Source organism: Notamacropus eugenii, chromosome 3, assembly GCF_028372415.1.
Source record: "Notamacropus eugenii isolate mMacEug1 chromosome 3, mMacEug1.pri_v2, whole genome shotgun sequence".
Lineage (NCBI taxonomy): Eukaryota > Metazoa > Chordata > Mammalia > Diprotodontia > Macropodidae > Notamacropus > Notamacropus eugenii.
In genome coordinates, this window is record NC_092874.1 from 193,152,308 (window position 1) to 193,177,804 (window position 25,497).

Below are 25,497 nucleotides of genomic sequence, written 5' to 3' on the forward strand. Positions count from 1 at the left end.
AAATTTAAAATGAGAATAATATTACAAATAAAGACAACACTAAAAGGTGACAAAACTCAAGTAAAATTAAATGGAAAACATCAGCACCAAATCACTAAAGATAAAGCCCACACTTTTCCATAATTTTAATAATCAGTAAGCTGCAGAAGTAGAAGGTGATAAGGTATTATTTTTAGGAAACATACTTTGTGGGGTATTCCAGTGCTTTCTAGGAAGTCCCATAGTGACAAAAAAAAAATAAAACAGTACACATTATTCTCATTTTTAAATATTCATAATGAAAGATTGAATTTCTTTTCCAAATCTTCTAGACAGTTATGACTACTGCCTCTTCCTATTTAGTCTCCCAACTAACAATTCAAGTGGAATTGGTTCCATTATTATTAATGATGCTTTGCCATACAGTGGATAAAAATATGCCATATTAAATGCCAAGGAATTTCTAAAGACTGAGTAAGGACCTTCTCAGTGGGTGATTTTATTTATTCCAGGCAATTGCAAGCTTAGGTTTGGTTTGATACTCAGAAAAATTAATTTAAATAATTAACAAACTAGATGGCAGAGTAGAACCAGAGACTTATTAGAGCTCTCCCCTCAAGCCCAGCCAAATACCTGCAAAAAATTACTCTAAACAAATTCTGGAGCAGCAGAATTCACAGAATGACTGAGTGAAGCAAACCTTCAGCTCAAAACAAGCCTGGCAGTTTGAAGGGAAGTGTTTATTGTGCTGTGCTAGGAGCAGAGCACTGTCCAGTGTGGGTCATGCCAGCACAGACAGGACCTGAGCAGGCCTCAGAGGACTGAATCTCTGGCACCTGTTCTCATTACTAGACTTCACAACCTGAAATACTGAGGACAAATTGGAAGGTCAATGTAAAAAACCTGTTGGAGAGAGTAAAGCAGTCTGGTCCCAATGTCAGGATGGCAGAGGGGAAGGAGGAACCTACAGCAGCAGCAGGAACAGAGGCAGTGGCTGTTTCTGGAGCTGTAGGCCCACATATTGTGGGGGGCAACAAGTGGCTGGCAGTATATCCCCCACCCCTAAGGTAGAAGAGAACTACCTTGACAAAGAGCTCAAAAGTCAAGTAAATGGCTGTGGAAATGAGCAAAAAAAAAAAAAACAGAAAAAGAATCAGACTGTAGAATCTTATTTTGGAGACAAGGAAGACCAAAATATACAAATAGAAGGAGACAACAAAGTCAAAGTTCTTATATACAAACTCTCCAAGAAAAATATGAACTGGTCTCAGGTCAGGGAAGAGCTCATAAATGATTTTGAAAATCAAGTAAGAGAAGTAGAGCAAAAAGTGGGAAGAGAAATGAGTGATACAAGAAAATCATGAAAAAACAAGTCAATTGCTTGCTAAAGGAAACCCCCAAAATGCTGACAAAAATAAAACCTTAAAAAATAGACTAACCCAAATGGCAAAAGAGATTCAAAAAGCCAATGGGGAGAAGAATTCCTTAAAAAGTAGAATTGGCCAGATGGAAAAGGAGGTCCAAAAACTCACTAAAGAAAACAATTCCTTAAAGATTAGAATGGAGCAGATGGAAGTTAATGATTTTATGAAAAATCAAGAAATTATAAAACAAAACCAAAGGAATGAAAAATAGCAGACAGTGTGAAATATCTCATTGGAAAAACAAATTACCAGGAAAATGGATCCAGGAGAGATAATTTTAAAATTATTGGACTACCTGAAAACCATGATAAAAAAAAGAGCCTAAAAATCATCTTTCAAGAAATTATCAAGGAAAACCTCCTGATATTCTAAAACAAGAGGGTAAAATGGAAAGAATCCATCTATTGCCTTCTGAAAGACATCCCAAAAGAAAAACTCCTAGTAATATTATAGTCAAATTCCAGATCTCCCAGGTCAAGGAGAAAACATTACAAACAGCCAGAAAGAAACAATTTGAGTACTGTGGAAACACAATCTGGATAACACAAGATCTAGAAGCTTCTACATTAAGGGATCAGAGGGTTTGGAATATGATATTCCAGAGGGCAAAGGAGCTAGGAGTCCAACCAAAAATCACTTGCCCAGCAAAACTGAGTATAATCCTTCGGAGGGAAAAATGGATATTCAATGAAATAGAGCATTTTCAAGCATTCTTGATGAAAAGACCTGAGCTGAATAGAATAATTGACTTTCATACACAAGAATCAAGAGAAGCATGGAAAGGTAAATAGGGAATAGAGATCATAAGGGACTTACTAAAGTTGAACTGTTTATATTCCTACATGGAAAGATAATATTTGTAACTCTTGAAATTTTTCTCAGTATTACGATAGTTGGAGGGATTGTATACATATAGGCAGAGGGCATAGGGTGAGTTGAATATGAAGGGATGATATTTAAAAAAATAAACTTAAAGATTGAGAGAGGAATATTGGGAGAAGGAGAAAGTGAGAAATAGAATAGGGTAAATTATCTCTGACATATAAGAAGCAAAAAAAAGCTTTTTCAATGGAGGGGAAGAGGTAGGAGGTGAGAGGGAAAAGGTGAACCTTACTCTCGTTGGATTTGGCTTAAGGAGAGAATAATATTCACACTCAATATGTAATGAAAATCTGTATTACACTACAGGAAAGTAGGGGGAAGGGGATAAGTGGGGTGATGGGAGATGATACAAGGGAGGGCAAATGGGAGGAGGGGGTAATTAGAAGTAAATACTTTTGAGGAAGGACAGGGTCAAAAGAGTGAATAGAATGAATGGGGGACAGGATAGGATGGAGGGAAATATAGTTATTCTTTCACATCATGACTGTTATGGAAGTGTTTTGCATAACGTATAACCTACATTGAATTGCTTACCTTTTCAATGGGAATGGGTGAGGAGGAAGGAAGGGAGAAAAGTTGGAATTCAAAGTTTTAAAAATGAATGTTAAAATTTTTTTTTTACATGTAACTGGGAAATAAGACATACAGGCAATGGGGTATAGAAATCTATCTTGCCCTACAAGAAAATAGAGGGGAAGAGGATGAGAGAAGGGAGAGGTGTGATAGAAGGGAGGGCAGGTTGGCACAAGGGGTAATCAGAATGCATGATCTCTTGGGGTGGGCAGAAGGGAGAGATAGGAAGAAAATTTGGAACTTAAAATCTTGTGGAAGTGAACGTTGAAAACTGAAAATAAATTAGTTAATTAGATTTCTTGTTCTGACTAAAAAAATTAACAAACTAACAATAAATCAACAAAAATGAAAATTTTGGTAAATATTTATCAAACATATAATATGTGCAGAATACAATGCAAGATGCATGGCATATGAAGATTTTTAAAAATCCTTACTCATGTCCTGTGGCTTACAGAAAGCTAAGACATTCACACAAACAATTATAATACAAGCTAGAAAACAAGAAATGCATCAGAGTGATCTGAGTGCTTAAGATTCAGGAAGGGAGAAGTCACTCCAACAATATTTACTGGGTTCTTATTATATACCCAATGCCATTATAGACATTAACAAATGTTAATATATACTTAAGGAAGAATATGGAAGGAAACAAGAATATATTAAATGCCTACTATGTACCAAGCACTATGCTAAACACTTTATAAATATTATCCCATTTTACAGATGAAGAAATGGAGGGTTTGAGTGACTTGTCCAGGGTCACACAGCTAGTTGGTGGTTGAAGCCATATTTGAACTCAAATATTTCTGACTTCAGACCAGAACCCTATCTACTAGGCCATCTAGTTTCCTCTATGTAAGATGGGTTTCTACTCTTCTGTAATTCACAATCTGCTTGGGAGACAATGACAACACAGATGTACATACACATGAATTAGAAAAATGCTGACCTGTGTGGTGCTGACCATAACTTCAAGTGAAATTCAGAACATATTGGAAGAATCAGGAAATTGTTTCCTGAAAAAGGAATCATATTGAACCTCAAAGGACATAAAAGGTTGAAATAGATATAGGGGAAATGAAAGGACATTAGATGTAGGAGGGATAAGTATCAACAAAAACATGGAAAGTGGAGTGAGTGGAGTGTATGTGTCTATAAGTACAGATAAATGATAAATGATTTTTTCTGTTCCTCCCATCAAAGCCACATGACTCTTTGAATTGTCCTTGCTCTTTAAAATTCTGAGATGCCAATGAGGTTTTAAATTGCTAAGATACTACTCTATGTGATCTGTGCACATTGGTATCCTCTTAGCCTTCACTTCAATGAATCATTCACTAAATACTTAGTGACCATTTATTGTGCATCCATGCTAAATTGTTGGGGATGCAAAAGAAATACAAGACATTATGCCTTTCAAGAACTTATAGTCACTTCCAATTCTAGACCAGAAAGATAGAAGAGCCCCTTTCAATACTTTCTATAGTTTTGACTATAGAATAGGAATAGAATAGGAATAGAAAGAATAGGGAAAAGATCTATTTGTACAAAAGTTGTTATAGCTGCAATTTTTGTGGTGGTAGAGAATTGGAAATTGAGGGGATGCCCATCAAGTTAGTAATTGCTGAACAAGTTTTAGGGTGTGATTTTGATGGAATACTGTCCATCATTTCAAAGAGGAGCAATAACATTACAAGGTGATGTCTTGATTTGTGCATTTAGTTGCATTTAAATGAGGCAGAGTTGCACAAAAACTCACACTCTCTTCCAGAGTCATTGAAGTTCAGTGGCAAGACAAAAGTCAAGATGACTAGCGATAACTCAGGATGTAGTGGATAACCTTGGCATCTTTGATATCCAACTAAGCCCTAAGTACTCAACAGGGTCTGCTTCAGCCACTTTCAAGGCCACTGGAATAAGTTGTTCTCATCATCTCAATCTGCCAGCAGACCTCTTCACATGCTTGGTGTAGTTATCCCCTAATCTGCCAACAGGTTTGAGACCTGTTGGTTACTCTTGATCTAGTTCATTTTACCCATATGCTGAGACAGTTTTACAGCTTCTTGGAGCTGCAGGTGAGAGTTGGGTGAAAGGTGAACACCAAAGGTGGATGAGCAGCCCTGAAAAAGGGTTTGGCAAAACAAAACAAAAATGTGGGAAGTTTTAAATGAATTGATGTAAAGTGAAATGAACAGAACCAGGTGAAGACTGTACACAGTAACATTAATATTGTAATGATGATCAGCTGTGAAAGACTTAGTTACTCTGGTCAAGACAATGATTCAACACAATTCTAAAGGGCCATGATGAAAAACTTTAGAGAGAGAGTTGAAGAACTTTGAGTGCAGATAAGAGCACAATTTTTTTTTGCTTTCAATAGTTGTATATTTGTGTGTTTTCTCTTGCATTGTGGCTAATATGGAAATATGTTTTCATGAGTTCAGTATCATATTGCTTGCTTTCTAAAGGGGTGAAAGAAAGAAGGGAGAGAATTTGAAAGTCAAAATTTTAGAGAATGAATGTTAAAAATATCTAAATGTAATTGGGAAATTTTGTGTATACATACACACAGTGTGTATGTATATGTATTAATTTTCTTAAAGATTCTGCCACTTTCAGCTGAAGGCAACTCATGGCAGGGCAAAGGAACACAGAATGACAATTTTAGAGTTGGAAGATTCCTCAGCAGTCTGAACCATACTATTCTTCCAATACAATATGTGCACCAAGTGGTCATCCAGTCAATGACTGAAGACTCCCAATGAGGGGAAACCTTGTACCTCATAAGGCAGCTCATTACGCATTTGGACATTTTCAATTGTTAGAAAGTTTTTCCTTATATAAGCCTCAATTTGTCACTTTACAATTTATGCTTGTTGCTCTTAGTTCTTTTTTCAGGATCCCAATACAATAAACTTTATCCTCTCCTATATGACAGTCTTCCAGACACTTGAATCCAGTTGTCATGATCCACATTTTAAGTCTTCTTTGTTCCAAGTTAGCCACCTCCAATTAAATTATATGGATTCAAAGCTCTTGACACCATGTTGGTTGCCCTTCTCCACAAACTCTCTTTCCATTGTAACGTGAGAATTTTTTGTGTACTTCTTTAACATTACAAACAATTACAGATTACTCCAACTTCATGGGTAGCTAGGTGTTACAATGGATAGAGTACTGATCTTAGAATAAGGAAGACTCATTTTCATGAACTCAAATCCAGCCTCAGACACTTACTAGCTGTGTGACCCTGAGCAAGTCACTTAACTTTGTTTACCTCAGTTTCTCATCTATAAAAAATGAGCTGGAGAAGAAAATGGCAAAGAACTCCAGCTTCTTTATCAAAGAAAATCCCAAAATGAAGTCATGGAGAATCAGACATGACTGAAACAACTCTACATCAGTCTACTTCATGAGAGTTCTCTTGTAACAAAGTAAAACAGTAAGTAAAACTAATAATAAAATCAGAGCAAGGTACATAGGTATCATAACTTCCTTACTACTAGAAACTGTGCCTCACTTAATGCAGTTGAAGACCACATTAGTTTTGTGTGTGTGTGTGTGTGTGTGTGTGTGTGTGCGTGCACATGCATCTGCATCCAAGCCTCATGACCCCATCTGGGGTTTACTGTTGTCTTACAAAGTGATAGTCTCTCTGACTTGACTGTGGAAAGGATATTCTTTAACAAAGAAGACAAAAGATGAATCATTTTTGAGGGGAAAAAAAACTGAAGTAAAACTTAAACTGTGATGGATGTCATTATTTCACTGCTTTATTCTGTATAGGATAAGCCAAGGGAGAAGGGGTTGGGAGTCCATAAAACCCAGCTTATATCTATCGCACTGGTGGATCTGAATGCAGTGTTGGATGGCTGTCCTCTTCCATCACTTCTCCACATTCTAGAAAGCTCTATATACTTTCTATGTACTGCCTATAGTGATTACAAATGATTGCCAGGTATTGGTACATTCCCATAATGCCAAGCCATAGTTTAAAGTTTCAGTAGTCAGGTTCTCCTGGGATTAATGACAATTCCATGTGATGTCACTAGAAGGGCAGGACTCAAAATGGGATAAAAGATCTGGCTCCAGCCATGATTACCACACCCTCCACATCCCTTTGAAAAAATGCAGGTTGCCTACACAAAGTGTTAGGCAATGTTCAGGTGCATGGATGCCTTTGGAGGAGCCTGCCCATGCCTAGGGTTGGGTCAGAGGTTCCCATATTCTGGGGACAGAAATACAAGGTGTGTGCCATGGCAAATGAATGACTTCACTGATTTGTTTTTCTTTTGTCACGAATCTAAGTTCCATATTAGGCAATGGGTTTCTTAGACAACAACAAGGTTGATCAAACTTAATCCTACATGAAAGCTTGTATTCCTTCTAGCCCAACTCCTTAATTTTACAAATGAGGAAACTGAGATTCAGTTTCATATATTACTTTATATAGGAAAGATGGACATGACACCAAACATTTTATCAGATCTATATGATGAACTTATTTGAATCATTCTTTAGGAAACTGTAGTGGAAGAACAACTGGATTTAGAATCAAAAGGCCTGGGTTCAAATTCTGACTCTGCTTCTTAACCAAATATGTGCCTTTGGGCAAGTTCCTTCACCTCTCTTGACCTCAGTTTCTCCATTATAAAATGGGAGATCACTTTTGAAATCGAAATTGAAAAACCCTTTCTAGCTTTGAATCTTATAACATGAAGTAATGTAACAAAATTTTCAGAGAGCACAGAATCATTGAGTTACAGAACTCAGAAATTGTATCCTAAATTCTCCCTAGTCTAACATAAAATAGTCATCACAAGCTAAATAAATGAAACTAGCCTGTCCTGTTGATTACCAGCTGAACTGCCTCCAACGTGGAGCTATCATCATCTTGCCTCAAAAGACAAAGATACACATCTGCCCTCAAATGTACCCAGAAATCAACTTCTAGGTCTTTTGGCTAGAAAATTTTAAGCTGCTCTTGGCTCCTCCCACTAATTTCCAGAGACAGGGATTTTGTGGGTGTGATAATGCTGTATGAGCTGTCAGTATTGCATGTTCATTGAGAAGCATAATGTAAAAGCATTGATGCTCAGATTAAATGACCACCAACAGGATCATTCTGAATCTGATGAGATTACAGAACCATGCCTTCCTGTCCAGATGATTTGGACTTCATGAGTTGTATATACTACTGGTGTCAAACTCAAATAGAAACATTCCCAATTACATTTTCATCTGGTTCATGCCACACTTGGGAGTTGTGTGGGCCATAAGTTTGACATCTCTATGTAGATAGTACAGACCCAAGTTGAATGTGAACTATCTGTTCAGCAAGCCCAGAAAGTTGTCTTTACTTCTCAGGAGAGTTCAATAGGTACAATTTGTTATGATTTTGTGTTTTAAGAGTGAAGTGAGCAGAACCAGGAGAGCAAGGTATACAATAACAAAAACATTGTAAAAAAGAACAACTTTAGAAGACTTAAGACCTTTAATCCACAAAATAACCAAGTATAATTCTAGAGTACTGATGATGGAGAATGTTACCCACCTGCTGACAGGGACGGAATGAATTCAACATGCAGGATGAAAAATACATTCTTGGACATGACCAATATGGGAATTTATTTTACTTCACTATGTGTATTTGTTGCAAGAATATTGAGGTTTTCCCCTACCCTCCCACCCCTGGAAAGAAGGGAAAGTGTAAGGGAGAGGAAATAAATACTTGATAATTTAAAAATAAAATTTAATTTTTTAGAAAATATTTTAACGTACTTATTAGTCTTTTATGTTTTAAACTTTCTATACCTCTAATTTAAATACTGAGTGTTCTTGTTCAGTTGTGTCTGATTCTTCATTACCCCATTTGGGATTTTCTTGGCAAAGATACTGGAGTAGTTTACCATTTCCTTCTCCAGCTTATTTTACAGATGAAGAAACTGAGACAAAAAGAGTTAAGTGACTTGCCCAGGATCACCCAGCTAGTAAGTGTCTAAGGTCAGATTTGAACTCAGGAAGATGAGTCTTCCCAACACCAGTCCCAGCACTCTATCCACTGAGTCACCTGCATATTGAGTATCTTTTCTTGTTCTTTTAATTCTAAAGTATAAAACACTTATTAAATAAAACAAAACTAATGATTACTAAATTTATTCAGCAGAAGACAGAAGGAAGAGTAAATATTACAGTTACTCAGTAGAAGGAAATAGCAGAATTGAATACCTTTACTTTAAGGTGCCCTCTTTATCTTTTTTTTCAGTGATAGTAGAATCAGCAATACTAAAGCTTGATTTCCTCAGGAGTCCTCCTTGGGGGTGTAGGTGTAATCAGGCAGAGAGAATGAGAAAAGCCTGACAACCCCAGGATGAATCTGGCCTCTGTATGAATATTTATGGAGGGAGGGAGAGAGAGGGAGAAAGAGATGAAATTTATTCCTCCTCTGACCCCCATCCCTGAATACCAAAGGATTATCTTCTCATACATACCCATGCTTTCCCACCAACAATAGTTTTGTCAAGTCAACAAGTGTTTAGTAAACCCTACTACCTGCCAGACACAATATTAAGTATTCCCTTTTCCCTTTTAAATCCCTGTCCATAGAGGCTACTCCTAAAAGGCACAGTTTCCCAGAGTTTTCTAACTTCTTAATTTTCTGCTGCTTTCCTTCCCCTTTCCATCCACTTCCTTTGAGCCCTCCATCCCTAGTGCCCCTCAACTCCAACCCCATTTCAAATGGATGAGAGATTTCTATTGGTTTTTCACAATCAAATGAATGAAAACTGCCCTAGGCTCCCATCTCAATGGCAACTCATCAGATTACATTTTTACCTCCACTATGACTAATATGGACAAGCTGAGTAAATGACTAAGAAGAATTTCTGTAACCACCTACATGAATGGAACGAAATTAAAGGATGGGTTTGGATTAGGTGCTTTGGTTTGGGAATGGGGCTTTTTGCATTTGTTTTATTGACTGCTCTATGAAGTTTGTTATTGATTGTTGTTTTTTCAAATCCTTTACCCCCCTCCCCCAAAAAAATCTTAAACTTCTTAGTACTATAGTAGCAAATCCAAATTTATTGAATCCTAAAGCTAGAAGTCACCTGAAGAAGTTGTATCATTCGTTACCCAATCTTAAATAATGTCCCAAAAAGGATATTTTTTTATGTTTAATCTAAAGCTGAAGACTAAATTCATTTCCCTTTTGTGAGACTCTAAGAGGAAAAAGAATAGTTAGTCACATCCACTATGGAAGAAATCTGATTGAACTGAAAAAGGGAAATAAGAATACTCTTCAGATATTATTTTTTAAATTAAATTAATTTTTTTCATAGCAATTGTTTTTAGTTGATAAGTGCTTAAGTTTTCCTAAGTTCTAGTGGGGCATGATCCTCTTAAAATCTTTCTCTGTAATTTTATCATAGTTTGGAGGTGAACCAGCTCTCTTGAAAGCTATGCCAGTAAAGTTTATGCTCTACCAACCCTCAGGTTTGATTTTGGCTTCGACTATTGGCCTGACAAGGAATCATATAAGAGTTAAATTTGGAGAAGCTTATGCTCGGGGTACTACCATGTTATGAATTTGTTTAGCCACAAGAACTCATAAAATCATTTATTAAGGAGTAGAAGATGGCAATCTACACTAGTGGAGAGAATACCCACACTGATGAAACCATGAAGCTTTTGAAGTGGTCAAGTAAGTTGAACACCAGAGAGAAGTAGATTTGGCTTCTAGGCTTTAGGTTTGCCACTAATAAGAGAAAGGCCATGCTCAAATATATGCACAAATGGTAGTTATATAGTTATGTTATATAGGAAAATGTTAAGACATAGATTGAATCTTAGTTTTCTAGAATTAGAATCATAAGATATTAACATGGTAATGAATCTTGGTTTTCTAGTATAACTTTTTTTTTTCATTTTTCAGAATGAATCTGAGACCTAGAGAGGTGATTTGCTTAAAAGGTCACTCAACTTATTCGTGTGTGTCCTTCGTTGCCGAAGAAGACCACGCCATCAGAGAAATGATGACATGACTTGCTTTGACTTTGTTTTGAGTGAAGGAGGGCTGTGCAGGTCACCAGTCTCACTTCTCCTTCAGAGCCATCAGATTCTTTCTGAAAAATGAAAACAAAGTTGTACTAGGAAACCAAGATTCATTACCATGCTAATATTCTGTGATTCTAATTCTGGAAAACTAAGATTCAATCCATGTCTTAACATTTTGCTACAAAACATAACTACATAACTACCATTGGTGCATATATTTGAGCATGGCCTTTCTCTTAATATAGAAAAATCTTAATTTTCTGGCATAAAGTTTTCTATATTTGTCGTATTTTCCATGTTCCCCAATTTGGGGAACAAGAAAATCTGTCTTGATGCCAAATTCAATGAGTTAAGCATTCATGGGCACAAGTTGGTTCCACTCTTTTCTAGTACCAGGGATTATTGCTTTAGTCCCTGTCACTGGTCTCACAATGTGTTCAACATACTTATCATGGTCAATAAATATCCAATAAAGTTTATTATATGCCATGCACAAAGCACTGGAGATACAAAAAGAAGAGCTCACAATCTGATGGAGAAGACAATAAGTAAATAGATATGTACAAACAACTGTATACAGTATGAAGTGGAAAATAATTAAGAGAACCAAGGCACTAGAATTGAGGGGCTTAGAAAAGGCTTCCTATAGAAAATTGTGTTTTAGTTAGGACTAAAAGAAATTCAGCAAAGCCCAAAGGAGAAGATGAGGAGGAAGCACATTTCAGGCATGAAGGACAGCTAGAGAAAATACTCAGAGTCTAAAGATGTCATGTTCATAGTGTCAAGTTCATTGAATGGCCAGGGGTCTAGCGTCATTGGATCAAAGAGCAGATTTAGGAGAATAAGTTGTAAGAAGACTAGAAGGGTAGGAGGCAGCTTGGCTATAAAGGGCTTTGAATGCCAAGCAAAGCATTTTTATTTGATCTTGAATGTAATAAGCAGCCACTGTAGTCTATTGAACAGGGGAGTGACGTGATCTGATCCACACTTTAGGAAAATCACTTTGGTAGCTGAATGTAGGATGAAGTGGAGACAGAGGAGGCAGACAGAGACACCAGCAGGCTATCGCAATAGTTCAGGTATGAGGTGATGAGGGCCTGTACTCAAGTGGGTGCAATATGACTATCATAGGTTGGTTGTATTATTGCAGGCCAACATGTTATGGAGAAAAACATCAGTCAACAAGCAAATATACTAACAGTTCAAGAAAGAAATGGTTTGGCTAGAAGAGAAATGACTCCTACATTGCCAGTGAGAGTGAAGAAATGCTAAGAGAGAGTATTCACTGAACTTCTTGAAATAACAAACATGGTCCTGAAGAAGAATGAACTTTGATGCTCCCTTGGAGTATATACCTTGACCATGAAGAAGATCTAGCACAGAGATGTTGACTGAGGGCAAAGTACTTCCATAGGATAATGGGAAGAGCACTGGACTTGGAGCTGTAATTCCTTGGGTTGGAATCCCAGCTTTGCCATTTATTATCTGTGTGATTTGGGGCAAGTCCCTTAATCTCTATCCCTTGCTTTCCTCATCTGTAAAATGAAGGAATTGGGATAGATCAGCAGTTCCTAAAAGTCTTTGGGGTTTTTTTTTATTACTTAAAATCCTTTTAACAACAAAAATGTCCTAGCAACCCCTAGATATATTTAATAAACTAATAAATTTAATATACTGTAATTATGTGCTGGTTATGACATGATTAAAGAATTTTTAGCTTGAACCCCTTGAACCATCAACATGAACTCCAACGGGTTTATGAACTCCTAGGAGTCACTGGACTTGATAATTCCCAAGATCCCTTTCCACTCTAAATCTATGATCCTATCTCCATGGGTCTTAAAAATTCAAAGAGCAGAGTGAGTTGATATGTTAAAATCATAGAATGTTAGGGTTGAAAGGGGATCACAGAGCTTCTCTAACCCAGTTCCCCACCCCCATCCTAAGAAGAAGCAGAGACTCAAGGAAGTTAAGTGATTTTTAGGATAATAGGATTACGGGAGGGTCACAAAGCTGTATGTGACACAACCAGGGAATTGCCCAAATAAGCACCAACCCAGTAGGTAAGGAGTAAAGCAATATTATATTGCATTTAGTTGACCTGATCATTATTCATCTTCAGCTAGAAGATGATCCAATGAGGCCCCCATTGATCTTCCACTATAGCCATTCCCAGACAAGTCTAATCAGTTATTGAAATCAGGGGAGGTGGAGTAGAAAACAGTTCAGGAAGGGAGGTGTGTCACCTGCCACCACATCCAGTAAGGTCAACATCTGACAAAAGGAATCTACTGTAGTGGCTAGGATGGAATCCTAAAAATCAGAGAATCTCAGAGTTGGAAGAACCATCAGAAATCATTTAGAATAATTTTACCTGAGGCATGAATTGTTCAAACAGTGCATTATGGAATGCTTGGTACTGACTTTCAAATGTTTCACATGTGGTGTGACTTTTGTCTCCCAAGCCATGCAGCAAGCTCCTTGCATCTTATAACTAGTAGTCTCCAAAGTGCCCAAAGTAGAAAATACCCATCAAATGGAAGGGAACGAAATTCTCCTAGGAAGCTTTGTAGATTGCGTCCCTTAACTTTCTGAAACTAGAAACTTAATTGCTTTCATTTAAAGTTCACAGTCATCAATGTTCATAGTTACCCAAGGCTATATGAACTGCTACATTCTGTCCCAAATATTTGAATGGTAACCATGGAAGGAATGATACAGGGGCATTAATCCAGGGGCATCACTGAAGGTAAAAGTGGTATCAGTAGTAAAAATATCATTATTCCCATTTTACAGATGAGAAAGCAAAGGCTTAAAAAAGTTAAGAGGCTTAAGAGACAAAGAATTGATTGAAAAGCAAATCTTCTAACTACAGTTCTGCAGAGTGCTTTCCGCTATACCAACACTCCTCAGTCACAGAATCTCAAGCTAAAAGCTTTGGATATTAGAGGTCAATTAGTCCAATCATCTGCCTGCTATTTGAACCCCTTCTATAATATCCATGATAAACATTCATCTAGCCTCTACTTGATCACATCCACCGACAGGAAATTCACTACCTCATGAGTCAGCCCATTTAATTGACAGCTCTAATGGCTAGAAAATTCTTTATGTTGAGCCAGAAATCTGCCTCCTGTAAATTCCATCCACTGATCCTCATTTTCCCTCTGGAACTACATAGAACAAAGCTAATCTTTCTTCCACATGACAGCCCTTCAGACATTTAAAGACAGCTATCATTTCCCCCCAAGACAACTCTTCTCCAGATTAAACAGTTTTTTTTCCCTTCCTTTATTCCCTAAGAAAAGGACTTTCAGTCTTATATTTTCACTGATTCTCACCATAGACCTATGAGATTAGATGCTCAGATACCATAAGATCATAGACTTTCATAAATGGAAGGAACATTAGATTATTATTTCCATTTCATAGAAAGAAAAAATGAAGTCCTAGAGGAGTTTAGATTCCTTGCCCAAAGTCTCACAGAAAAATAAATGCAAGATTAGAACTTGCAGTCAAGACTGCAGGCTCCCAGTCTAACTTTCTATTTACCGCCTCAAACGTGATTATGTCCTCCTCAACAAAATGCTTTACCTGTTGCTTTGTGCATGAACTCTCTGCTCCTCTTCCTAATTTCTGGCCAGGTAGATATTGGAAAGACTATCTGTTTCCAACTTCTCTTAGCCCCATGTGGTAGGACTGCCTCCAAAGAATGAATCAGGTGAGCCTCTCCATCTCTGCCTACATCTGCTTTTGTAAGCTTGGGGTATTTCATGGAGATAGTTTCCCCTGACAGGTTTATTGTCAGTTTTGGCCCAGTGCCTTGAAAATATTCCTCATGTGATGAAGCAAGAATGTCATTCTGCCAACTATCTGTCAATACCCTCATCAACTATCAACACCACATCTGCTACCCCTTCCTCCAAGTCACAGATATTCTACCTACCAGTGGAATCCACTACCCATGGACACAATGGTGGTCATACCTTACTCATTTGTTTATTCATTCTTCCTCTATGCTGAGAGCTGCTTGAGCTTTAGGGGCAACAAGAAACAAGATCACCTCAGAAGGGTCACCAGATAATCAGAGGTACCCCTGAGAATGAAGATCTCAGCCCTTGACATAGAAGAAAGGTACCAAGTCCTACACTCACCTCAAAAATGTATCATTTTTCCAAGGAAAGAGTGCTATGTTAAGGGATAATCAAGATTATTATTATTACATAGACCAGCTGAAAGGGTTGCGAGTGGGAAAAGTTTAAGAAGCCTGTTCCAGACTAGAGAACAAGATACAGATGAACCCAAGCTGAACCCTAACATTAACTGGGGACAGAGGAGAGAGTAGGAGAAAGAGATCTTCCTAATCCTTGGAAGCTGAGAAATGTTGAGTTGAGAAAGAACTTAGAGGTCATTTTAGTCTAACCCTCTCATTTTACAAATGAGAAAACTAAAGCCCAGAAAAAATGAAATGATTTGTTTAAATTATGGTAGTTCATTACAAGATCAGGCTCTGAATCCACACACTCTAATTCCAAATCTATTGCTCATTCTACTATTCTAAACTCTCCTCCCACCATCTTTCCATAAATGAATGGCACACATTTACCTTTTCCATTCCTTGATTCGTACTCTCCCAGTCATCCCAGAACATAGGACCATAAACCCAAACCAATTCTAAGGAATAAAGAAAAGAATGGATCTCAAGGAAAGGAAAGAATAGGCCAGGCAGAAACTAATGCTGTAATTCAGAAGGTAAAACTAAATTTCAGGGAATCCAGTAAAGGTGAGGGGTTTGACAAAGGAAGCAGAAGGGCAGGAAAAAATATAACATTTTGAACTGGGCTGTATCATGCTGAAACAAAGTTGGCAGGGTCTCCCATGGAAATTGCTTTCACCCCAGTTGGGCAGAGGGAATATGATTTGTCATGGGACTATTCCCAGTTCCCATCCTCCATGAAATTTATTGCCAGGGTCACAATCTCCCCACCTTCTATTCCCAGAAATGGCTTTCATCTTCTCAGCTCACATCTCTCTGGGACAGAGAAAAGATCATTTGGACATGTCGGGCTGAAGTTCCTTGCGAATGTCACTTCTGTGCCTGCCTTCCCTAGTGGCATCCACTGTTCTAAAACTGGGGCAGGCATTATTCTTAGCTGCAGCAGAAGCATGACTAAGGATCTCACAATTCATCTGAATTGGAAAGGGGGTACCAGCAAAAATCATTGCCCTGCCCTCATCTTCCATAGAAGGATGGTGTTGACATTAGAAAAATTATTTGGTCAATGTTGGATAACATTCACCATTCATTCATTCACTCAGCAAATGTGTTTCGGACAGGGTCTACATACAAGGACCTGAAAAGTTTGCAAAAATGAATAGGAACCTTACAGTCCAAGAGAGAGGGTTACAGTTGGGGAAAAGACATGGAAACAAATAACTACAATTTAAAGCTGAACAGTATAAATGCTTGAAAGGTGTCCAAACAAACTACTCTGAGAGTTCAAAGACAGAGAAATAGCTTCTAGCTGGAAGGGCTGGAGGACAAGTTTGTGGAGCATGTGACACTTGATCGAGGTGTTGGGTGGTACCTAATCATTAAAGTTATCTGGAGAGTTCATTCTAGGCTTTGAGGACGATAGGAGCTGAGGCATACAGTTTGGGAAATACGAGATGAGTAATGATGAATATGCTGATCTAGTCAAAGTATTAGGGAGTATAAAGGGAAAGAGTAGGATATAAGTACAGAACGATGAAGTTGGGGGCAAATTGTAAGCTGATCTTTAAGGCCAAGATAAAAAGAGTTTATTTTATGTAGTAGTAGGCCATCCCTGAGTTGGCAGATCCTAAAGCAGAATTTCCAAGGGCAAAAGACAATTGCTACTCCCTCTAATTGGTCCTATGAGTGCTAAAGGTCCTGGTTGTCTCACAATTAAGTAAGCAAATGCTCCACTGAAGATCCATCCCTGCTAGGAAAATGACAGTGATGATTTTTGAGCCATAGTGAGTGTGAAGTGAAGGAGACATTTTCCCAGCTGCCATGCATTCACAAGATCATAGGATTTAGAGCTGGGAGATCATTTGTCATTTCTTTATTTATATCTGAAGAGAATGAGGCCCAGAGAGGGGAACTGATTTACCCAATGTGATACAATTAACGGGGGAGCTAGCAATCGAATCCAGATCTTATATCCCAGATTCAGAACTGTTGGTGATTGCTTTTACGAAATGGTCAATATGTCCACAATAGGTGAAGTATTTCAGGGAGAAGATTTCAAAAACAGAGAAGTCCAATGAGACAGTATGGAATAATGGAAAGAGTGGTGGGTTGGGAGGTAGAAGACCTTGGTTTAACTCCTGGCTCTGTTATTCACTTGTGAGTAATGCTCTTAAAACTCATTTAACCTTTGAGTCTATTTCTTCAGTTTTAAATAAATAAGATGGTGCTTTTTTTCCTCCTCCCCTAAAGTTCTTCTCCAGTGGCTCATGCCAGCAATGTTGAGTTCTCAAAGTCCTTGTCAATGGAATGGAAACTTTAGCAAGCTTGGAATGGCTTTAAGCATGAATGTGGTGATGGGTTCTTTGTCTTTGGGGACCAATCCAACTATGCTCAGAGATGATCCTCATCAGGCTGGATAAAGGGTGATGAATTCTTTAGCTGCAGCAGCTCTAAAAGACCAGGTTATTGAATGGTTTATATAGAGAAGCAGCTAGGTGGTGCACTGAATCTGGAGTCAGGATAGACCTGAGTTCAAATCTGACCTCAGACTACCTCTGTGACCATGGGAAAGTCACTTAACTTCTGTTCACTTCACTTTTTAAACTGTAAAAATGGCGATAATAACAGTACAGGGATGTTGTGAGAATCAAATGACATTATATTTATAAAACCCTTATCACAATGTCTGGCACATAGTAGACATTTCATAAATATGTATTCCCTTCCCCTTCCTTCCTCTCAGCTTGTGGTTTGCATGGACAGAGGAGGCCCCATACCAAAGAAATCATATGTCATTGAAATAACACACTTGTAGTATTCACCTTATAAGGTTGTTAGGAGGGGAGCATTTTGTAAACCTTAGCATCAAAGAAGCATGAATTGTCATAAAGGCTGCATCAACACAGAACCTCCTGATCCAATTGGAATAAAACCTTCCAGTATGACCCAACCTGTATAATAACAGCTTTACAATGCTATTGTATGAAAAAAACCATGATAGAGATTGGAGGACAAGCAGTTAATGAATGGAGAGCACTACTTGAAGCCAGGAAGCCTTGTCTGAATTCTGCTCCATACACTTATTACCTATGGGGAGGAATAAGGTACAAACCCAATTAACTCATTAAACTCATTAAAGAGGACAAAGTGCCAGGTGAGGTGTAAGGGGGAATTTTGAGGATTTCTTCATTTACTTCTACTCAGAGGATTTTTCACAATCCAGGAATGTGTATAGACTTCAACTTTTAGACAACAAAAAAAAACTTCATTTCTTTCTATGTGTTTGATTCATAAAAATTTATCAATAGAGCAATTAGCAGTGAAGCAATGCCACAGTTGTATGGCAAATTGCCCAGATCATTCTTGCAACTGAACAGGCTCACTGATGTATTTGGTGGACAATGAATTACTTGGCTTAGTGACTGATAGGTGAGATTTTTATGAACATTGTCTCATTTAAACCTCACAACAATTCTGTGAGGTGGCTCCTGTTTGCAAGTGACACTGGCCTGATTATAACCAGTCCTTAAAACACTGCGATACCTCTTAAAAGAGATCTATAATTACTCTAAAGCAAAAGTACTATTCATATGGCCTATGGGTGGGCTGCATGAAGCTCACATGTACAAAAGTGTAGCCTGAACTGAATTAGAATATAACTGGGAAATATTATGAAATGTAGATAATGTTAGTATGCAGTTTTCAAAGATAATGTGTAGCCTGCAAGAATTCTTTGGTGGCTCCCGTTTCTACTGGAGTTTGTCACCTCTGTTCTAGAGCATTTATCCTAACTAGTCACACAAAAATAAGCAAGTAGATAAAGAATGACTGCTATTCAGACTATGATGTGCCAAAGGCATCATTTATCAGCATACGGGACTTGGAAAGATACACTAAATGGACAATGAACTGGGCCAGAATTTCACAGGAGGTGGCAAATTGACTGAATTACCTTTGGGCATTGTACATTTATTGTCCTCGGAATTCTCCCTGATTCAAAGACCCACGTTTACAAAACTAATTTTCTCCTCTTTTGTTTTCTCTTTTTCTATAGAGCTGTGAGTCATGGAACACTATAGTCACCCAAAAATTAAAGTTAAGGATCACACAAAGAGCAATCAAAAGGCATGTGATGGATATGCTCAGACTAAAACACGTTACCAAGAAGCAAGTTGTGACAAAGGCTCCGTGTCAAAGACTCATCAGAGAAATGTATGAACAGTAATGATAACCAAAGGAGGGGTCTGCCACATGCCAAGCGTCTGAGCTAACCGAGGGATAATGAATATGTTCCACTGGTATACTCAATATATGCATACATACATGTATATGCATACACATATGTATACACACATATATGCATGTGTATGTGTATGTGTAGGTATGCATTTGCGTATATACTTATATGTGCATGTGTGTATATGTGTGTATGTATAAGTGTATATCTACACATACACACATACAGGGAAACCCTCCAGCACATTGGGCAAAATTTCATGGCAAACTCATGAGAGGTCATAGACAAGAGCTAAGAGCTAATGTGCTGATATGGAGGCACCAGGTGAGCTCCAGTCTGTACTACTGAAGGAAGCACAGAGTTGAGATCTCAGAATCATTTAAGCACATGTTTTTGAGAACCTGCAAAATATTTTCATTGTCTACACACTTCCGATGATAGCAAAGGCTCATCTCTTCAGTGCCAACATTTTACCTGTGCTGCTGTATAGCAGTGAAACTTGTGATCCCTCTGCTGCTGAAGAATGAGAGTTGAGCATCACATACAGAGAAATGGAAGGTTGCCTATTAGGTGTGAAAAGGCTGGAACATATGACCAATGAGGAACTCAGAAGAAAACAAGAAAAAAGGAACTGCTCAGTAGTATTTAGCACAGTGCATGATAGAAAGTAAGCATTTGATAAATGCTAATTGACTGACTTAAAGAACAGAAAGAGAAGATGGGTTGATGCAGAAAAAGCAAGGGAGGAGAGACCTATATTACCAGATGCCTTTGTGATTTAAGAAGTGAGGAAGACATGTTGGGCAAACTCCTTATGAATTTTTGGGAAGACATAGGATGAGCTGACATGGATTTGCTGTGATGTGCCTCATTAGAAAGAATTCCTGAATTAAGGAAATCACAGAATATTGAGGATATACATGTGTTTATAATATGACAGAAAGAGATATGTATAGAGTTAGGTCCTTCCTGATTAGCATAAATAATGAATCCTGAGAAGCGGTTATTATTTGAATTTTTATTGAATAATTCCATAATATTAGAACTAATTACCATATGTAAATATACCTGATAACTCTGATTGGTGCAAATTTGAATAATACATCCAGTTCATGGGATTCATTATTCATATGAATGAGAACCTAGCGGTATAATAATGGTATCCCTCAACGAGCATGATGTAGTGAAAAGAGCACTAGATTTAGAATCAGAGGATATAGAATCAATTTCTGCCTCTGATTACTACCTATGGGACACTGAACAAATCATCTAACTGGTTTCAGGTTCCTCGTCTGTAAAACAAAATGGTTGGGCTACATATGACCTGGAAGATTCCTTCTAGTTCTAAATCTTTTGATTTCCTAGGAAGTTGTAAGATCAGAATTCCAATCCAGATCATATCTATTGCCTCTCTCTCACTCTCTCCTTTTGCACACACACATGCATGTACACATGTATATATATGAATGTACACACATATGCATAGATGGCTACATATATGTTTGCATATATGTGTGTATAAATAATTACATTATATATACATTTATACATCCATACATACATATATTAAGTTGTTAAGTCCTTTTAGTTATGTCCAACTCTTTGTGACCCCTTTTGGGTTTTTCTTGGCAAAGACACTGGAGTGGTTTGCCATTTCCTTCTCTAGTTCATTTTACCGATGAAGAAACTGAGGCAAACAGGATTAAGTGACTTGTCCAGGGTCATACAGCTAGAAAGTATCTGTGATCACATTTGAACTCATGACAAGGAGTGTTTCTGATTCCAAGTCCAGTGTTCCAGCACTGTGTCACTGAGGATACATTATTTATGTAGCTGCATATGACTGCAAGATGATAATCTCAATTTTTAAAAAATTACATCAGAACTTATACATCAAAATGAGTGTTTTCTTATTCATGTTAGGGAAAGAAAATAGAAAATAAATTGAATTCCCATTTATTGATGGATGGCTGAAAAAACTGCAATACATAAGCATAATATATTGTATTCTAAGAAATTTTAAGTATGAAGAATTTAGACAAAGGGAGAAAACTGGCATAAATTAATGTGAAGCAAAGAGAGAAGTAGGAGAACAATACGCATAATACCAACAAAAATGTAAATTTAAAAAATAGCATGAGGCAGCATAACTCAGATTAATTGAACTGAATAATCTTGGTCCTGGAGAACAGATGATGAAACACACCACCATCCTCTCAAAGGAGTGGGGGACTAATTGTGCAGCAAGTTTCCTAGGCTGCAAGACACAGTTGTTTTGTGAGAAGGCTTTACTTAAGGGAGAGTCCAGTTCTGGGTACAGATGGAGTTGCCTATCCACAAATGATGGGCAGCTAGATGGCACAGTGGACAGAGCACTAGGTTAGGAATCAAGAAGACTCATCTTCCTGGCCTCAGACACTGACTAGCTGTGTGAACTTTGGCAAGTCACTTAACCCTGTTTGCCTTTGTTTCTTTATCCATAACATGTTAGAAGAAAAAAAGGCAAACCATTCCAGGATCTTTACCAAGAAAACCTCAAATAGATTCACAGGGTCAGACATGACTAAAATGACTGAAAAACAATAAAAATGATAGACTATGAAAAATAAAAGCATGAATCTTATTATAGTCTAGATATTTGACTTAATTAGTATAGAGTTCTCCCTCTGCCAGTACAGATATGTGCAACTTCTGCAACTGATAATCCTAGAGAATTGCCCAGGGCACTAAGAAGTAAAGTGACTTGTTCAGGGTCATATGGCTGGTTCATGTCAGAATTAAGATTTGACCCCAGGTCTTCCTGCCTTTGAGGTCAGATCTTTATCCAGAGAGAAGAGACAGAAGGACACACAGAGAGAAAGAGATAAAGGAGGGAGAGAGACAGAGAATGAGAAAGACAGAGAGAAGATGAAGAAGAAGAAGAAGAAGAAGAAGAAGAAGAAGAAGAAGAAGAAGAAGAAGAAGGACAAGGAGAAGAAGAAGGACAAGGAGAAGAAGAAGGACAAGGATGAAGATAGAGAACTGGACTTCCTGCTCACCCATGCAAATGCTAACTCTGAAGTGCAGAGGACAAATATTCTCACTTTTGTGTAAAATGCTGCCAACTTCCAATAGGATCAATACTATAGTTCACTTTAGTATTTTACAAAGTCCTTAGTTTGCAACAAGCCTGGGAGGTAGGCAGTCCTATTATTTTTATCTTCATTTTATAGGTCAAGAAACTGATCTCAAAGAGGTCAAGTGACCTGTCCTAGTCATACAAACTGACAAGCGTCAGAGCCAGGACTCAGATCTAGTTCTTCTTGACCTAAATCCAACATTCTTTCCTCTGTGCCATGCTACTTCTTCTATACAATGTTACCCTCTCCATAGGCTCACTGCAAATATTAGATGTTGAAACTAAAGGATGATGCAGCTGTTGCTGCTTCTGCTATACACAGAGATATCTGTGCCCTGAGTACCCCTGCTCTGGGACCACTAGGTGGTACAGTGGATTAAGTGCCAGTCCTAGAGTCATGAAGACCTGAGTACAAATTTGACTTCAGACTCTTAACAGCTGTGTGACCCTGGGCAAGTCACTGAAACCAGTTAATCTCAGTTTCCTTATCTATATAATGATCTGGAAAAGGAAATGGCAAACCACTCTAGTATCTTTGCCAAGAAAACTCCAAAAGGAGTAACAAAGAATCATACATGACTGAAAATATCTAAAAACAACTCCAGTTCTGGGTTATATAGGTGCAGGACATTTGCATAGTTGCATAACTGCAGGACAATTTAATGGCTAATTCTGCAGCCACACACAATATATTCAGTGTATTAGGTATCTGCAGGCCAACTCTGAACTCTAACCATTGCTTTGATTAAAACAACTCATTCCTTCTTTTTTTTTCCAAACAACATCTGGAGAACATTAAGCAAGGGGAAAAAAAGTCCAACCCCCCCCCCATCACCCTAGAACACACCATTGTTATTAAATCCAGATATCCCATAAGAAATTGTCTCCAGCCTGTGATGTAGGTTTCTTGTTCCTACACCTGTTGCTGCCTCTTACAAAAATGGCCGTCTTTCGCCTTTGGTCAGCTGCATTTACTTTTTCATTGTCTTCTATGTGGTTGATTTGAGAACATAAGAGTTTCAGGCGTGGAAAAACATAAGAACTGGATTCTCTAAGCAGTCACCAAAGTGACTTTGGGCTTGCCACTTAATCTCACTTTTTCTATTACTTAGCATGATATTTTGCACATAGTAAGAGCTTAATAAATACTTTTTATCCATTCATCTCCCTTAAATGATCAATAATTCTCTGAAGTCAAGGACTTGTTTTTGTGCCTCTCTTATGCATTTATTATGTGTAATCCATGAAGCTTTGCCTAATCCCCCCCCAACTATTAATATTCTCTCTCCCTACTTTGTATTTAACTCCCTTGAATTAATTATATGCAACACACATATATTTGTTCTGTACATTTTCATATATGTAAATGATTACTCTTTAAGAGCAAAGATCATCACTTTGTATCTCCTTCACAAACTGTTCTAGTGGTCTAGGCATATAGTAGGCATTTAATAAATGCTTCTAATTGTGTGATATCTTACATTGGACAGCTAGGTATTCCAGTGGCTACAATACAAGGCCTGGAATCACAAAGACCTGGTTTCAAATCTGATTTCCGACACTTACTAGTTGTATGACTCTGGGCAAGTCACTTCACTTTGTTTAACTTCTATTTGCTCATCTGTAAAATAAGCTGGAGAAGGAAATGGCAAAGCACTCCGGTGTCTCTGCCAAGAAAACCCAGATGTGGTCATGAAGAGTCAAACATAACTCCACAACAAAAACATTTTGCATTATATTCAGACTAGTTAGTTGACCTCTTTGATTTCATTCAGCTTTAAATGTTATCCTTAACTTGGAGGCAATCTGTTAGGATGGACTGAAATAGAAAAGACTAGAAATAAGAGTCCAACAAAGAGAATGTTGCAATAGCCCACATTTCTTCTTTTTGAATAACCTTGACAAAAATCACCGAATCTCAAGGCTTGAAGGGACCTAAGGGTGTATCTATCTCAGCCTGTCCAAAAAGAAATTCCCTCACCACATACCCAACAAATGGTCAACAAGCCTCCACTTCCATCTATCCATTGAGGTGATGGGGGTGGAAAGGAGGAACGAAGAGGGGAAACCAATATCTCCCAAGGTAGTAAAAGAAAAGTTTGAGGAATTCTATTCCTTGTTGTACACTTTGTCCCTCTCAGTCCCATCATAGGTAAACGCCTAGTCCCTCCCTTGACCTCTACTTCATAGACTCTCTTTCCTCAAGACTCAGAGTACCTCCTTCTACACAGTCCCCTTTCTGATCTCCCCAATTGCTAGGGCTCTGCCTCCTTAATTCCCTTGCATTTATTTCGTATATTCTTGGATGTGTACATGTTGTCTTCCTGGTACAATGTAAGGTCCCCATGAGTTCATTGTAATTGTATCCCCAGCATAGAACTCAATGTCTGCCACATAATAGTTGATTGATTGATTGATTGTACTGCCAGGACAAGGGGTTCCAAGTTAATGGAAACACCATGTTACAAGTGTATCCTTTAACATCTCACACCGTACAGCAATAAATTTCCAATGCAGAAGACTACAGAGTCTAAAAAGGGCCAGTTTTCTCCCCAGTTAGCTCTGGGACAGCCAACAGGATGAAACCTGCAGTAAACTGGCAACATCCCCATGGGGACAGACAGCAATTTTGCTCTCTCCTCCACTTTTAGGGGGAGGTTGGGAAGCAGAAGTTCCACCAGGAGTTGACAGGAAGAAGAAAAGAAGGAATATAAGAGAACCAAGATCAAGGTGGAAGGGACCTCAGACTTTCTAGTTCAGTCCCTTCACTTTTATAGATGAGGAAACTGAAGCCCTGGGTAGTTACATGATTTGCCCAAGACTGTGAAGGAAATATTTATTAAGAACTTAATTTGTGCTACACATTGTACTAAGCACTTCACAAATATGATTCCATTCAATCTTTACAACCCTGGGAGGTAGATGATATTATTACTCCCATGTTAGAAATGAGGAAATGGAGGCAGACAGAGGTTACAGATCAGACATTTAATAAGTGTCCAAGGGCAGA